Source organism: Hirundo rustica, chromosome 23, assembly GCF_015227805.2.
Source record: "Hirundo rustica isolate bHirRus1 chromosome 23, bHirRus1.pri.v3, whole genome shotgun sequence".
NCBI classification, from domain to species: Eukaryota; Metazoa; Chordata; class Aves; order Passeriformes; family Hirundinidae; genus Hirundo; species Hirundo rustica.
In genome coordinates this window covers 420,409-435,151 of record NC_053472.1, presented here as the reverse complement: position 1 = coordinate 435,151, position 14,743 = coordinate 420,409, and the positions used below count along the sequence as shown (strand labels likewise).

The 14,743-nt window shown below is 46.7% G+C and overlaps 1 protein-coding gene across 3 annotated transcripts in view; it reads right to left on the bottom strand.

Annotated features, from left to right (window-relative positions):
* The window catches only part of ARHGAP32 (Rho GTPase activating protein 32), a 247,896-nt gene that overhangs the window by 179,740 nt on the left and 53,413 nt on the right, over positions 1 to 14,743 (bottom strand). The window contains exon 1 of one of the 3 annotated variants that reach the window (XM_040084989.2): positions 5,559 to 5,627. The exons of the other annotated variants lie outside the window; for them this stretch is intronic. The gene's annotated coding sequence lies outside the window, so the exon portion shown is untranslated. Of the gene's footprint in view, positions 1 to 5,558; positions 5,628 to 14,743 lie in introns of those variants that run through there. 3 annotated transcript variants of the gene reach the window in all.

Below are 14,743 nucleotides of genomic sequence, written 5' to 3'. Positions count from 1 at the left end.
TATTGCTTCTGCAAAAAGCTATGAGCAACCATGGCAGTATTGAACAAATTAGTTTGTATATGAAAAAAAAGTCAACACAGCTTTGGTTAACCTTCTGGGCATGAATTTAATGGCTCTTTGCAACCACAAATACTGGGATTTAAGAACGACCATCCTCTGAAATCGGTATTTGGTGCGTGCTGGCTTTGTTTCCCCCACTGCTAATAAGGAACGGAGATTCCCAGCCCATGAAAACCCAAGTGTTTTCATGTGTGCCCAGAAGCAGCTGCCCTGGTACCACACGGAACCGGAAAATCTTTTTAAAGGAACCTGTCAACAGTGAGCATAAGGTGAGACCCTGCAAGATGAGGACATCAGCGCAGTTTCCTCTTCTTGCTCTGTTTTTCACAAGCCATGCCTTGTTTCTGCCTAGGCAAGTCCCTTAGCCAGCCTGCTCCCCTCTCAGCGTTCCAAATGAGACCAATTTCACCGCAGAAAAGGCTCAGATCTGCTCCTACACTCTGGCTGTTCCCTGACAGCCACCACCAGAAGTTGGTTCCACAGCAGTTTTCACTTATGCTAAAATACGTTAAGAGGAGTCACTGCCTTTATCCTCACAGCAGAGTGCCCGAGTATCCAACACTTGGTATCAAATTTGTAAGGACACACGTCCAAGGTCAAAACCTACTCTTATTTCACCTGTAGCAAGGGGTTTGCTGGGTGCTTGATGCCAAAGTTCTACTGCAGAAAAACATGAAAATCTGGTCACGGTCCCTCTTCCATCACTCCAAATTATGAGATTTGCTCAGAAACTGTGGGGGGGGGAAAAATGTACCAAGTAGTCAAGTGTTCTTTTTATTTACCTTTTGACTCTTAGTTGCATAGACTTTGGGTTGTCAAAAACTTTCTCCTAGCACATCTTTATTAGAACACAAACAGATTTTTGCAGAGCCGCTGTAGGCATACGCACTTAAAACAGTTGGACATTTTATGTAATTTTTTTTAAAAGCATGGCATGCACTGGCCCAGCACATTTACACTCCCAAAAGAGAAACCAGCACAGTGACACTGCAAAGAGATACAACGCAGATTTACAAATGACATTTATCTCATACAGCAAGCAAAGCTATTCCACTAAAGTATCAGTAAGAGCAAATGCACAGAGCACAGCAGACTGAAAAGGTTTGGAAAGATTGTATTTATTATTTCTGAGTAAGGTTTGTGTGATATCTTGTTATGTTTCACTTTTAAAAGGACAAAGCCTTCTTAAATACACAAATGAGAACAAGTGGCCAGAGAATCAAGCCTGTTTGCACAGTTAAAATACTCCTTTTTAAGGGCTGAAATCTCACCTGCCACATTCCAGTCCTGAACAAGGTTTGGAGCACTAATTTATAAACCCTGGGGGAGAAAATGTTGAGAAATCCTTGATGATTCAACAGCCCTGCGAGTGGGAAAATCTCTGCGTAACACCCAGTGAAAGGGAGACACCCCAGCCCGCTGGTGTTCTAGTGTCACACTCGGAACAGGGACATGTACCTGGAGATCCAGACCCAGTGGAGAGTCACAGCCACAGAACTGCCCCTTCCAAGGGTGCTGAAATCCCACCAGGGCTGCACACTGCACTAAATCCATCTGCCAGGAGAAAGCAGCCACCACCACTGCTGCCCCGTGTATTAGCTCTGTGTCCAGGAAAACATCATCTCTTATTCCAGAAAAGCCACATGATCCCCCAGCTAAAACTGCCCCCAGCTCGAACTGTCTGAAGCAAGAAACAAGAAGCTGGGTTAAACTCTCGTCAATGCTAATGAACAAGGGCTTTCTGGTCTTTAACATTACGGGAAGTATCAGGTTAGAAGTCCTTCCCCAAGCTGGATTAACTGGAGAATTCAGACCTTCAAGGAGCCTCAGAGTGAATCTAGACTAAGCCTGCAACCCAAGAAGCAATGCTGTGTCACCTCTGGATGCTTTAGGAGTTTAGTCCAGCGTGGGACCTGCTGACAGGAGAGGCAAAGCACAACCCTTTATACATGCAATAATCTGACACAGATGATCCAGCACATCCAGCCTGCTCCTGGGCATGCCTGGCTCTGCCCAATACAGCCACTGCAACCCACAAGAGACGGCCTCTGCCACCAGAAAGCTCCTCAGACCAGACTGGGGAAAAAATGGAACAGATCTTTTAGCAGGCGCTTTTACTGCTGTTTTACCCAGAGGAGGAAGCAAGCTAGGTTAGATGTGGATTGCATAAGGAAAGGCAACTGACAGAAAAGCAGGCATTAGACTCTAAGATGTCTCCAGAGGTGCTGGGATAACTAATTCCACAGTCACACTTTCAGAAGGAGTGAACATGGAGTGTAAGAGAAGCTGGAAAATAAATGACGCTTTAAAGCAAGGTACCAAATTCCTACCCTCTTTCTCCCGTCGTCCTCACTCTAAATCATGCTGGATCTTCCCATCAGCAAAAGGATCAGCTGGGAGTGTGAAATGCACCTAGGTACAGAGAGTTATACTTCAGCTTCTTTCTGGATCCCCAATTCAGGCATGTTTGCAAGCTCCAGAAACAGTACACACGACCTCCTTCAACAAATACACAAGAGTGAACACCTGAGTAGCTGCACCACTCCATCCTGAGGAGCTGCATGGAATTCTGGAGATGCCCACTCCTCCTCAGCCCCTGCCACTGCATCTTGTCACTACTCCCAATATTCAAAAAAACACACAAAAGGTGTATATCTGCCTGTTTTCTGGTTTTATGTTAAAAGACACTGGAGCCTACCCTGCTCTGACTCAACGGCTAATGAGCTGCCTGGTCTTTTTCCTCAGGACTGGGAAGCTCAGATCCCATCCTAGTTCTGCTTTCTGTCCATCATATCCATCATTTCAAACTCCCCTTATTTCTCCTTTTCACCAGATTCTGTGGGGTTTTTTTTTTTCCTCTTTTCTTCAAACTGATAACTGAATGGAAACTGGGAAGAACATTCCTTTTTTCAACATAGGTGAAAACTGAGGGATTTAATTCCCTTTAACTACTCAGGAGCAGAATACCAAAAGATTAAAGGGTGGTCCCTGACACCAGAGCACAAAGTTTTCATAAAGTATTGAAAAATAAGAAGAAACATAGTTGAACACAATGAAAGATTAAACCAAAGTGCTCGACAAAGCGGGATTAAAGGATTATTTCTGTATTTTTGATATAAATACCGAGGATATGTCACACAGGACATTGCTACACTGCTTGTTGCAAAAAGACCCGGGGGAGCCAAGGACATGCTCACTAACGGTCTGATAAAATTGTCCTCTCCTTGCATAAGACAAAATGAGTTTTTTGTTGTTTTTTTTTTTTTTTTCCCAGGGAAAGCATCCCCAGGGGCCAGAGCCTGGGAAAGCTGTGTGCAGGAGCTGGAGGGCGTGCAGAGGTCAGGAGGAGAGGCAGCTCAGCAGCGAGCAGGGGACACGCTGTGACACCCAAGGCACCCCCAGCTGCTCCCAACATCGATCCCCCAGCCTGGCCCAGAAGATGTTCCCCATCCCGGAACACACACAGCTCTGCCCCTGCCCTCCCAACCACTGCCCTGGCATGAGTTCACCACTGCTGCTTTCTGGCCCTCTTCCCTCCAGCCTCAAAGCCACTGTTATGAGTAGGGCAAGGACTCTGCAGCTCTCCGACGTGCCACTCGGAAAAGGATGTTTTTCCTGAAGAAAATGTGAATCAGCACAACACATTCACTTTGACATCAATAAACAGCAAACTCCCCACACCAAGCATCCATCAGGAGCACTGGAGTGAGAGCAGGAAGTTAAAAATACTCCTATAATCCTGTTAAATGTAAGCTTTGCTTCGAAAAGACAATACCAATTTTATCTCTGTGCTGAAAGGCAGGACATGAAGCAAGAGATCTGCCTTCAGAGAGCCAACCTTAATAAGCTCAGCCTGACTTCTGTCATACTCTGGACTCTCTGCATGAGTGACAAAAAAAGGGCATGTCACTGCCAGAACTAAAACCTATTTAATCTGCAGACTTCATGGATGACAAGATCCATTCGGAGGAAAACTGCATAGATTTCATCAAACCACTGCTAAACTTTGTCTGTCTTCAGCCAGAAACCTCATCCTGCACATACTGACATTGCCAGCTTCTCACAAACATCACAGCTCTCATTCCCAAGGGAATTCACACCAAACACAAATCCTGTAGTTCCTATTTACAAAATCCCCTCTGGAAAGCATGCAGCTCTATCCTTGGGTAACAACATATTGCCAATATACTGCATTTTGTGCTTTCTCCATGACAAAGGAAGCTGGGGAATGTAAAGCCTTCAGCATTAGCACACTAGACACAGTTAATTTTTAAATACGGTTTTGTTTCCAAGTAAGCGGAACCAAAATTTTCCAACTACCTTTCTCACAGTGCCCAAGTCAAACAACGAGCAGATATCCAGCAGCAGCTTTCCTAAGGATAAATACTTCAAGGAAGAAAGAAAACACAGACAAATTCAAAGAAATTTTGCAGTCCTGATGTGAGCTACTCTCCTTCCGTTTCTGGCAGTGTAAGTGAAGTAGGAGGAGTCAGCATAAATTACCAAGACTTTGTTGATAATGTGTTAAACAGCGAACTAAGAACCTGCATCTCCAGCTTCTGGCACCTTGGTTCATAAATAACTTCTGGTGTGGTAAAACAGCCTTGATCTGTAACTCAGGTAGGTGGCAACAGCAAATCTTAAATTATACTGGGCCCACAGTTCCCTTCTTTTTTCCTCACCAGCCCTGAAGTAGAAAATCCCAAGTGAACTGCAGCAGCACCAGGCATACTTCCTATCAGGCACAGCACAAACCGGAGCCCAGGGTGAAGGAAATGATTTGCTCTGAATATAATCAGCACTGCCTCATTCCACAAGAATTTTAACAACACACACATGATAACCTGGCCCTCCAGAACTATTGCTCCTAACCCATATCCCATCAACAGCTCTTAGTTACCCATTAGAAAGGGAAAAAAAAAAAAAAAAAATACACTCAGCACAGAGCCTTTATGACTATTTGTGACCATTGCTGCCTTCACACAAAGTACACGCTGCGTGCTCCTCTGCTATGCACAGCATATAGTACATTTTTAATAGAAAAAAGCGCATTTTCTGTCATGCTGATAACTGCATTCTACACACTATACCCAAAACTGCCTCAAAGACTGCTGTCACAAAAAGCACTGGATGCAAAATCAGACTTTGTCTGCTTTCTTCATGCTCGTGGGAGCTACACAGCGCAATGTGGCTGAAGCAGGCAATTAACCTTTCTCCATTCAAACCCTCAACCACTTAAGACACGCAGTCATTTACACGGGTTTTAAAAATACAGCAAATATCAAAATGAACTTGCACTTGCTGAGTGGAAACCCCACGCTCGCCTTCCTTTATCCCGCTCTACATTTTCATTAGGCACCGCCGGCTCTGAGCGAGTGTGAAACAATTCCATCCCTGGGAGATACGCTCTCGGCACGCCATTGACGGGGGTTAAAATAAAGCAAGGGGAAGGGAGGCTCGTCCCGGAGGAGAGCCCTGAGGGTACGGCTGGCACTGACCTGTGCGATCCATCCAGGCCGCTCCCGGCTCCGGCTCCGGCTCCGGCGGTGGCCGCGGCGAGCGCGGCCGAGGAGCTGCCGGGGAAGGCGGCGGCGGCGCCGGTCCCTCCCTCCATGTTGCGTGTACGGCACACAGCGAGCGCGGAGCACACGGGCACGGAGCGGGGCACGGGCACGGGCAGAGCACACGGGCACGGAGCGGAGCACGGGCAGAGGGCACGGAGCACGGGCACGGAGCGGAGCACGGGCACGGGCAGAGCACACGGGCACGGAGCGGAGCACGGGCACGGAGGGGAGCACGGGCACGGAGCGGAGCACGGGCAGAGGGCACGGAGCGGAGCACGGGCAGAGGGCACGGAGCGGAGCACGGGCAGAGCACACGGGCACGGAGCGGAGCACGGGCAGAGCACACGGGCACGGAGCGGAGCACACGGGCACGGAGCGGAGCACGGGCAGAGCACACGGAACACGGGCAGAGCACACGGAGCACGGGCAGAGCACACGGGCACGGAGCGGAGCACGGGCAGAGCACACGGAGCACGGGCAGAGCACACGGGCACGGAGCGGAGCACGGGCAGAGCACACGGAGCACGGGCAGAGCACACGGAGCACGCACCGAGAGCCGCGGCGGCAGCGGGACGGAGCTGCCGGGGGAAGGAAGGAAAGGGCAGCGGCCGGGGCTGCCGGAGCCGCGGTGCTCCGGAGCCCCGGGTTTAACCCCCCCCAAAAAGGGGTGTTTATAAAGGAAAAGCACAAGGCATCTCGCGGGTCTGGGCTCCCATCCCGCACTCCCTCGGCAGCACCGATTCATGTGTTCCTGAGGCTGCTACAGGCATTTCTGCTGTAACCCTTTCCCGGCTGCAGGAGGAAAAGGCGGCTCTTGTCCTGAGCACCTCCATCCCCGGCCCTCGGATCCACGCAGGGATGTTTTCACCTAAATAACACTTAACCAAGTGACCAGTAAGGGCCATGCGAGCAGGAGTTATTCCCCGTTCTGCCAGCAGGTTAACCTTGGATATATCACATTAATGTGTTTGCTGATCTCTTTCCTCCTTTTGGAACACAGGGTAATGTTTACTGCGTTCCCAAAGGAGACCTGCAGACCTTAATTTATTTCTCTGTTTATGCAGCCAGTTTGAAAAGGAGTTGTGTGAAAACTGCTATTCCAATTTCTAGTTCACGCACCAAACCAGAAATGAGAAATAATTACAAACCAGAAATGAGAAATAATTATTACAACCCAACTTTCAGATTCATTAAAGGACTGAAATCCTTCACCAAAACCACCAGTGCAGCAGTGAGAATGATGAGCTCTCCATCCAAGGCCCTGAGGTCTAGCAAATAAGAGGAAACCCTGGCTGATGGATGACTCTCAGTCCTGGCTTGGCCATCAGCTTTTTTGTGTGACCTTCATCAAGTCATTTTAATCTTTCTGTATTGCTACAGAATGCAGAGCTGTTCTCGCTTCCATGAAAGGGCTCAAGATTTTCTGTACCGTTATCACTGCTACTCCTGCCTGAAGCTCGAAGGTACAAGCTAGATTTTGTAGCATTACTGGATATTGTCCAGCCACAGCCCATGGAAAAACTCCATGTGGAATCTAAAGGTTTTGCACGTAGCTCCTTTCAACTCAGCAGGATGCTGAAGGTTATCAGTGTAAGTGAAAATTTTGAGGAGGTGAAATTCTGTATGCTTTTTGGACTCAGCAAGATACCAAGTTCAGAAAGACAGAAAGATTTCCAAAACACTACCTTTTTGTTTAAAATTCAACAGAAGAGGCTGCACAACCCCAAATTATACAGAACAGTCCATGTAACTGCTCTTTTTTAGTCTGTAATGGTTGGATCAGCGCTGCTTGCTAAATGCTGTATAACTGAGTGACAATAACCCCTTTCATCAGCCCTAATGCCTAAGGACACAGCCGGGCCAAGCATGAGCTCAGCACTTACAGGAGACAGAGAAGCTTCAAGCTTGACAAAGTCAAGTCAAAGCAAAGTCAAACAGGTTATACCCGTTCTGTGCCTAGAAAGCTTAATGATTCTTTCCAAATCCCTCTTTCCCAATGCTAATTTTTCTTTGTTTCACCAACACAGACATGCAGGAATGGGACAACCTAAAGATAGAAGAACTTAATTGGAAACAACACCTCCATTTAGGAAAAAAAGCTGTTCTAATTTTGCATCAGTGGCTGCTGGGCTGCAGGAAATGTTTCAACACCCTTCCTGACCCTGGACCCCTCAGCTGCAGCTCCTAGTGACAGAAACCAAGTGACACTAGGTGGATTCATCCCAGGGATTATAAACCTCAGCTGCTGGGCTTGACCTCTCTGACTTAAGTGGGGAGGTTAATTCAAATTCCAAGACAGGAGAAGACAGAAGCACACTGAGAAGTGAAGGATTTGCATGAAGTGATGGGAACAGAGCCAGGGCAGAGGTCCCCAGTGGTCCAAGACCCCAAAGCACCAACAGAATGAGAACACAAGGTGAGAAACCCTGTGAAAATTCTCCACTCAGGCGTACTACAATAAAATCTGAGAGAAGATAAACCTCTGCTTAAAGGAGTGAGGCTAAATCCCAGTTCCATGGTTCCTGGTGAACAGTGTTCAATCCAAGCTGAGCCAAACAGAGCCAAAGCAAAACCAAAGCTGTCACTTCACAAAGTGACAAAGTATAGAAGCACCAGAGACACTGTCCACACAGCATCTGCTACAGCTTAAGGTCTACTACCCTGCCTAGAGGAGTAGAAATAGCTGTAGGGAAAAACTGGGGACACGTATTCACTCCAGCTCCACGAGACTGTTCCACCTGCCTGGAACCTATGGGGAGCACCGAGAAGGCGCATTTCAGTGCAGAGATTGAGCACATGCACGCCCCACACAGACAGGTGTGGGGGGCACCAGACAGGATTGTGTCTTGCTGCTGAGATCCCACCTGCAGCTCCTCTCTCCTCACCCAGAGCTACCTGTTCTCCTGCACTTTAGCTGCAAACCTGCCAAGGCCAGAGCCTCTCTTGCTCTTTATCTGGACATTTTTTGGGGCAGCACAGCCTTTTTCCAAGGCCAGGGCTTGGGACTGTGCAGCTAAACAGTAATAAGGATTTTGTTTCACAGCTAACTAGAATTCACCAGTTATTAGGAACATCACTGTGCATGTCCAAGTGTTATATTTAAAAAGGTCTTTAAGATGTCTCTTAAGACAACAAGGCTCCAAACTGCTATGGTTTGATGCAACCTCACAGGTTTCCTGCACGTGAGCTGGGTTCTTTCTGCTGGAGGTAGGTTTTGACAGTAATGGATCATTTTTCTAATGCAGATAAAGATCTCTCTCCAGTTAGCTTTGCTTTCCCTCTATTTAGGACTTGAATTATCACAATAACAAAACTAAAAAGCTGCCTTTTTTTCAATTAGCAGAGCAGAGCAGAGAGGTATCACTAACTGCAAGCTCTAATTTGCTGTTACATTAGCAATTGGCTTGGAAATATTTCATCTCTTAATCCTTGGAGTACCAGGGGGTGGCTCAGAATCAAATTCAAAACAAATCTCCGACCTGGAAAGCTGCTCTATGACATGGCTGCACCCATGACCAATTTATTTAACTTCAGGTTGATAGAGCTAACACAGATAATTTGATTACATAATGATTCAGCTTTCTACCACCTAAATAAATTTTGGGAAGCTGCAACAGCAACTCCTGTTTCAAACAATTCTCTCCTGACAGAGATTTCTGTCAACCATTTAAGGAACAGGATTATGCAATTCTTTACCACTTCTCACCTCTGCCAGTACTTGCTTTCCACCTTTGATAGTTTCTCTGAGTTTAAACATTATTCCTTTTAAGAAGATAGAAGTGCCAAGCAAGTGAGGATTTTAAATATAACCTCTTCGATATAGACAGAGAAAGATCAAGGATGCTACAAGCCTTCCTCCCTTGCTCTTTGCATAATTTTTCATTAAAAATGGATTGCCAATGATATTGTATGCATGATAAGACACTGTAGGATCATATTTCTTTGTCCAAAAGTAAATTAGTTTAATGTGAAAATAGTTCAATGTTAAGATTTACAAATTTTTGAGTAAATTATTTGAAGCACCACCATTCTTGTAGGATATTTTACAATTTTAACTGAGGTGCTGCTCAATATGCACTGAAGCAAGTTCTGGAAACAAAGACCAACTGGGCAGCTGGAACTAAGAAACTAAAATATTTAAAAGAAAATCTTGCTGCTAGCCCAAGTTGAGAACTATTCCACTGCTAATTAATTATATAGGTCACAAACTGCTCTCTCCTGAGGATTATAACAGGACATTTGCCTCCCCCAGCCACAGAGGGCAGTTGTTCAGGGCCTGTTTAATGTGATTTTATATGAAAAATGGTGGGTTTATACCGGAAGGACTCAGTGAATCAAAGCACAAGAAAGAGAAAAACAGGCTGCTTTGTGACTGACAAAACCTTTGTAAAAGCCTTTCAAGCTGTGCCCGCACCAGAGGCTCCTCAGGCACAGCTAGGGCTGGACGAGCCTCTGCAGGGCTGTGTGCAGCCCTGCTCCCGTATGAAGGCAAAAGTGCTGAGCAGGCACCTCTCAATCCCTGTCCAGAGGGACATTCCTGAACATTCTCCCGTGCAAGGGATCCGCCCAAGGCTCCACTTTAAACAGAAGTGCACTGCCGCTGCTGCACACCTCCCAGTTCATCATCTTAAGGGCCATTTAGCCAGCCATGCATTATTGCACCTCCAGGACAGTTATTGCATCTCCAGGCCTCTGTTCTGCTGAATTCCTTCAGTATGTCACTGATTTCATAAACTGCAATAGTGTCTGTGTTTATCAGGGGAAGGAGAAACATTTCAGGATTGCAGTGAAAACCCAGCCCTGCAAACACCTCACAGCAAGAGGGTGATTGGGATGTGGAGACCAAGCTCCACTCACACTGGGTACATAATGTGGGACATCTTCAGCTCCCAACCAAGACTTGTCTTTAAAGGTGTCAAATGCAATTTTTGCTACAACACAGGCTGTAAAAGGAACACTCAGCAGCACAGTCAGTGCTAGAGGTGCCAAGCAAACACGTGGAACTGAGTGTCCCACATCCCTGTCCTAAACCTGAGCCAGGCTGAATCATCAGGTGCTGTACCTGTGCAAAGACATTGGCACATTCTGCAGCACTCCTGCACAACCCTAATGTTGCAAAGGCTGACATTCCAGAGTCAAAACCACACTGAAAACTCAGACCCTTTCTCTTGAGTTTGCGTTATAAAATGTACTACTGTCAAGCTCCAATAGGATACTCAGGCTTCAAACCAGACACAGCACACAAAGAGGAAGCTCAGGAGCTTCTACCCGGCTACAAGTCCTGCATGGCACACACAGCATGTGTTTTTAAGTCATGAACCACATTCTTCCCTGGTGGAATCCCTGCCAGAAGAAGAAACAGGTACTCCCTGCAACTTACTGCTAGCAAAACCTTATTCCAGGCTAAAGGGAAACCAGCCTCGTGGAGCAACTAGATGAGTAATTCCAGCACTCCCACAGTGCCTTTCTTCCTCCCCCAAACAGTCTGAGCAAGCTGCTGCTCAGGATAAGTTTGTGCTTGTCCTGTGGTGCTGTGCCCAAGGTGTGTCTCTGTGTGTGATCCACCTGCTCTGTTCAGCACTGTCCAGAATCCCTCAGCACCAGCCCTCAGGGAATGAGCAGGCACTCAGAGGTATTCTCCTCAAAAGTGTCTTAGGCATGGCAAAAAGAGAACTCTGCAGTGCAAAGGAAACAGCAAGCTTTGTTAAAAATTTACGTTTTCACAAGTTCACGATGGAGAAAATAGATCATCAGTGCACGGCTGCTCGGGAGCAGCTCATTCCTTGGACTTGTTCCCACCTGGCTTAAGCCTTGAAAACTTGTCTCACTGAGCCTTGAGAAAGTGCAAGATAAGCTGCAAGGACAAGAAAAACTCCTGAGGGATGGAGAACAGAGATGTGAGAGAGGGAAGCAAGCACAGTATTTATCACACACAAGGTCTGGGTTTCTCCAGCCTTGGAGAAAAAAGGAGCAGGTTCAGCAGCAGGGAGAAGCAGAGGCAGCTCAGGGAAAAGAGGTGTTTGAGCTCCTGACACTGCTGTGAAGAGCTCTGCCACCCTTCAAACTCGTGACCAAGAGGGAAACTCTGTTCATTAAAGCTGGATGATGGATGGGGGCCATAAGGGAGAGCCACAGTCTGAGAGTGAATGTGGTGGAAAGCAACAGAGTCCGAGCACTGGGGGAAGATCAAATGGCAGCAGCACAGGCACATTTCACTGCCCCCAGGTCACAGCATCTGGCCCCCAAAAGGCAGCAACTCACAGAGCAGCTTCGACTCCAGAGCAAGAGCTTTGCACTAGCAAGGACACAGCATGAACTCCTGCAAGTGATGTGAGCATCCATGTATCTATAACCAGAGGAGACTGCACAGGAGTTGAAAAACTCCAAATGCTCCCCCCATCCGTCCATCCCTCTCTTTTCTGAGCATTGTTCCACATTTCCCCAAGACCCTTTTCAGCCCAGCCACTCTTTAAGTACAAGCTTTCTTTTGCCATATGAAACAAAAAACATGTGTCAGTTGTGAGCGCTGTGGACAGTCCAGACCACCAGAGCAGTGCACCTTTAGGCTGCAGGAAGATATCCCATGGGATTGCACAGTCCTTCCTCTGCAACAGGAGTAATCCACCTCCACACCTGCACAGCAGGGAGCTTCCCATCTGGAAGAGCTAGGAATTGCATTAAGCATCTCTGGTGTAGCTGTGTTTAAATACACAGTCCTACAAAGGATTCCAGTTTGCTTTTTCCCCAGGTGTAAAGCTGGCAATGAGCTGCTCTGGTTTTATATTAGGCAACCATGATTTGACTCACGGGAATAAACTGTAATAGCTCCAGCAATAATTCTGCCTCTATCTCACCTCAGTCCCCTCCTGGATGAAAGCTGTTATTTAAAATGTCCCCCAAGACAGTTGCAAGGAGAGAAAGAGAGGAGAATTTCTGTCTTCTGTGTCACTGCCTGCTCTTATCCCAGCCATCGTTCTTTCACTCTGACTGACCCTCTCTGAAACAGGGCTATCGTTTTGCCTGTTCAGATATTAAAGTTTGCAGATAGTGTGGTTTAAGTATCTCCATCTGTACAATCTCTCAGTTCTATTCTTTCTACTCATGTTCAGGCAGTTAAACCTTCTTTCTCCACATTCAGCATCCAAGTACTTCATCTCGTAAAGGCTGTTGCTGATGTCCTCCCTGTGAAAAGCAGGGAGTTGAAAGTCAGAAGAATCATGATTACTCAAAATTCCCAAAGCTGCCTGTGTAACCTCTCAGAGCTTGCACTCAATGCAAGTCGTGCCAAGTTCTCCACATTAAGCCATAAAAGAATGTGCACTATTTCCTCAGAGATCAGCAACTGCGACTGATGAGGAAGTCAAGGCACACATCCCAGGCAGGTGAGTCTGTGAATCCTTCAGGAAGCTTCATTTGACTGAAGCTGAATTCTGCACAGACACTACTGCACAGGAAGGTATCCTTAAATGACCCCTCAGCACCTCTGCCTTGCTCTCATATTAGAAGTCATTTTCAGAATCGTTCCTTCTCTACTTAAGTGTGTTTTCAGCCATATCAAATGCCCCAAAACCCGACACCCAACTTTCACTTTGACCTGCTCTTCACATCTCTCTTCATTGCTTTCCTTCATCTGGTTCCTACTCAACTGCTTTCTCTCTTTCAAGTTCTCATCCTTTGTTTCCTGCTCTCCACCTTATCACCCTGCTTTCCCACTCGCATCCTTCGTTGTCCTGCTGTTACTTCAGCCCTCCCACAACCTCTTAACCGTATTTTTCTTGACATTCTTTCACTCCTTCATGATTACAAAATGTCCTGTATCTCCTTTCCCAAGCGTTGCTTTCTAAAAAACTACTTTATGCTGCTACAATTAAAAAATCAAGTCTTTCCAAGCAAGCCTTGCAATTTTTAAACCTATGGAGAGAGGTTGGAAAAAGCTGAGGAACACCGCTTGGTTTTAGTTTTTAACACTGTCTTTCTACTGCCCCTAAATCAACATTTTATGCCCACAGAGCTGATGGACAAATGAAACGCTAACAAAAACCAGTCAAAGTTAAATCAATCACCCAGTGGTCTTGACACAAGGTGTCTTGACACCAAGAACACTTGACAAAGTATAGGATTTGCTCTCCCAGGTCATTTATCCAGACAGATGCACTGCTACGCTAATGGAAATTTATTTTCTTGGCTCTGGAAAAATGGCTGTGCATAGCATTCCCTCTCCAAGCACAACACAGGTGACAGTCTCTCCCCTGCTCTGCAGCAAGTTTGAAAGCTGACAAAGGGAAAGAAATCCAGTTAAATCAGCTGGGACTGCTGAAGGGAGACAACTCACAAAACTGACAAAGTGCGAGACACAGGAGAAGCAGCAGGAAGGATCAGCTCAGTGTCTCACACAAAATCCACACAGTTCTGCACTGCAGGGTGGGACTGGGAGAGGAAAATAGGAAATTCTTGGTACAAACCTGGATTTAAAGCCTGTGTGTCAGGCAGCATCACACAGGTCATTTCAAGTTGGGAACTCACCTTTATACAAGGCTTCTTCCAGCTGCGCAAAGGTATCAGGGCTTTTGGGAGGTAAATAAATGAAAGCCATGAGAGAACTACACTGGAAGCTCAGGAATTACCTGGAACACTGCTGATATCTGGATGTGACTCTCACAGCTTTGGGAAGGGCTGGAGCAACACAAAGTCAGGAGGTTCAGAAAAGCCCAGAGAAAACCCAGCAGCATGGATAGGAGTGATCAGAACCTTCTGGAAGAGCCTGTGTTCTGCACCCAGCACTGGAGCACCAACTGCTTCCAAACACAAGGAGCTGGAACACCCCAAATAAATGAGGTGTGGAGTTTGTCCTTCACAGAAGGTGCTGCCTCAACACAGAGAAACAGCAACGGGACAGAAAAGCAACACGCAGGAAATTCCAAAATACAGCTGAAATGTCTCATTGTTCAGGGCTAGCCTCATCTTCACCTGCAGGGCGTTTATTTGGTCCATCACGGCTCTGTATCTGCAAATTCTCCTGCATTCCAGTGCTATAAACAGTGCTAAATATTCTGGTTTGTGAGGCTTGAGAAATATTCATGGAAACTGTCACTCTGTGTCTCTCATTCTGACATTCACTC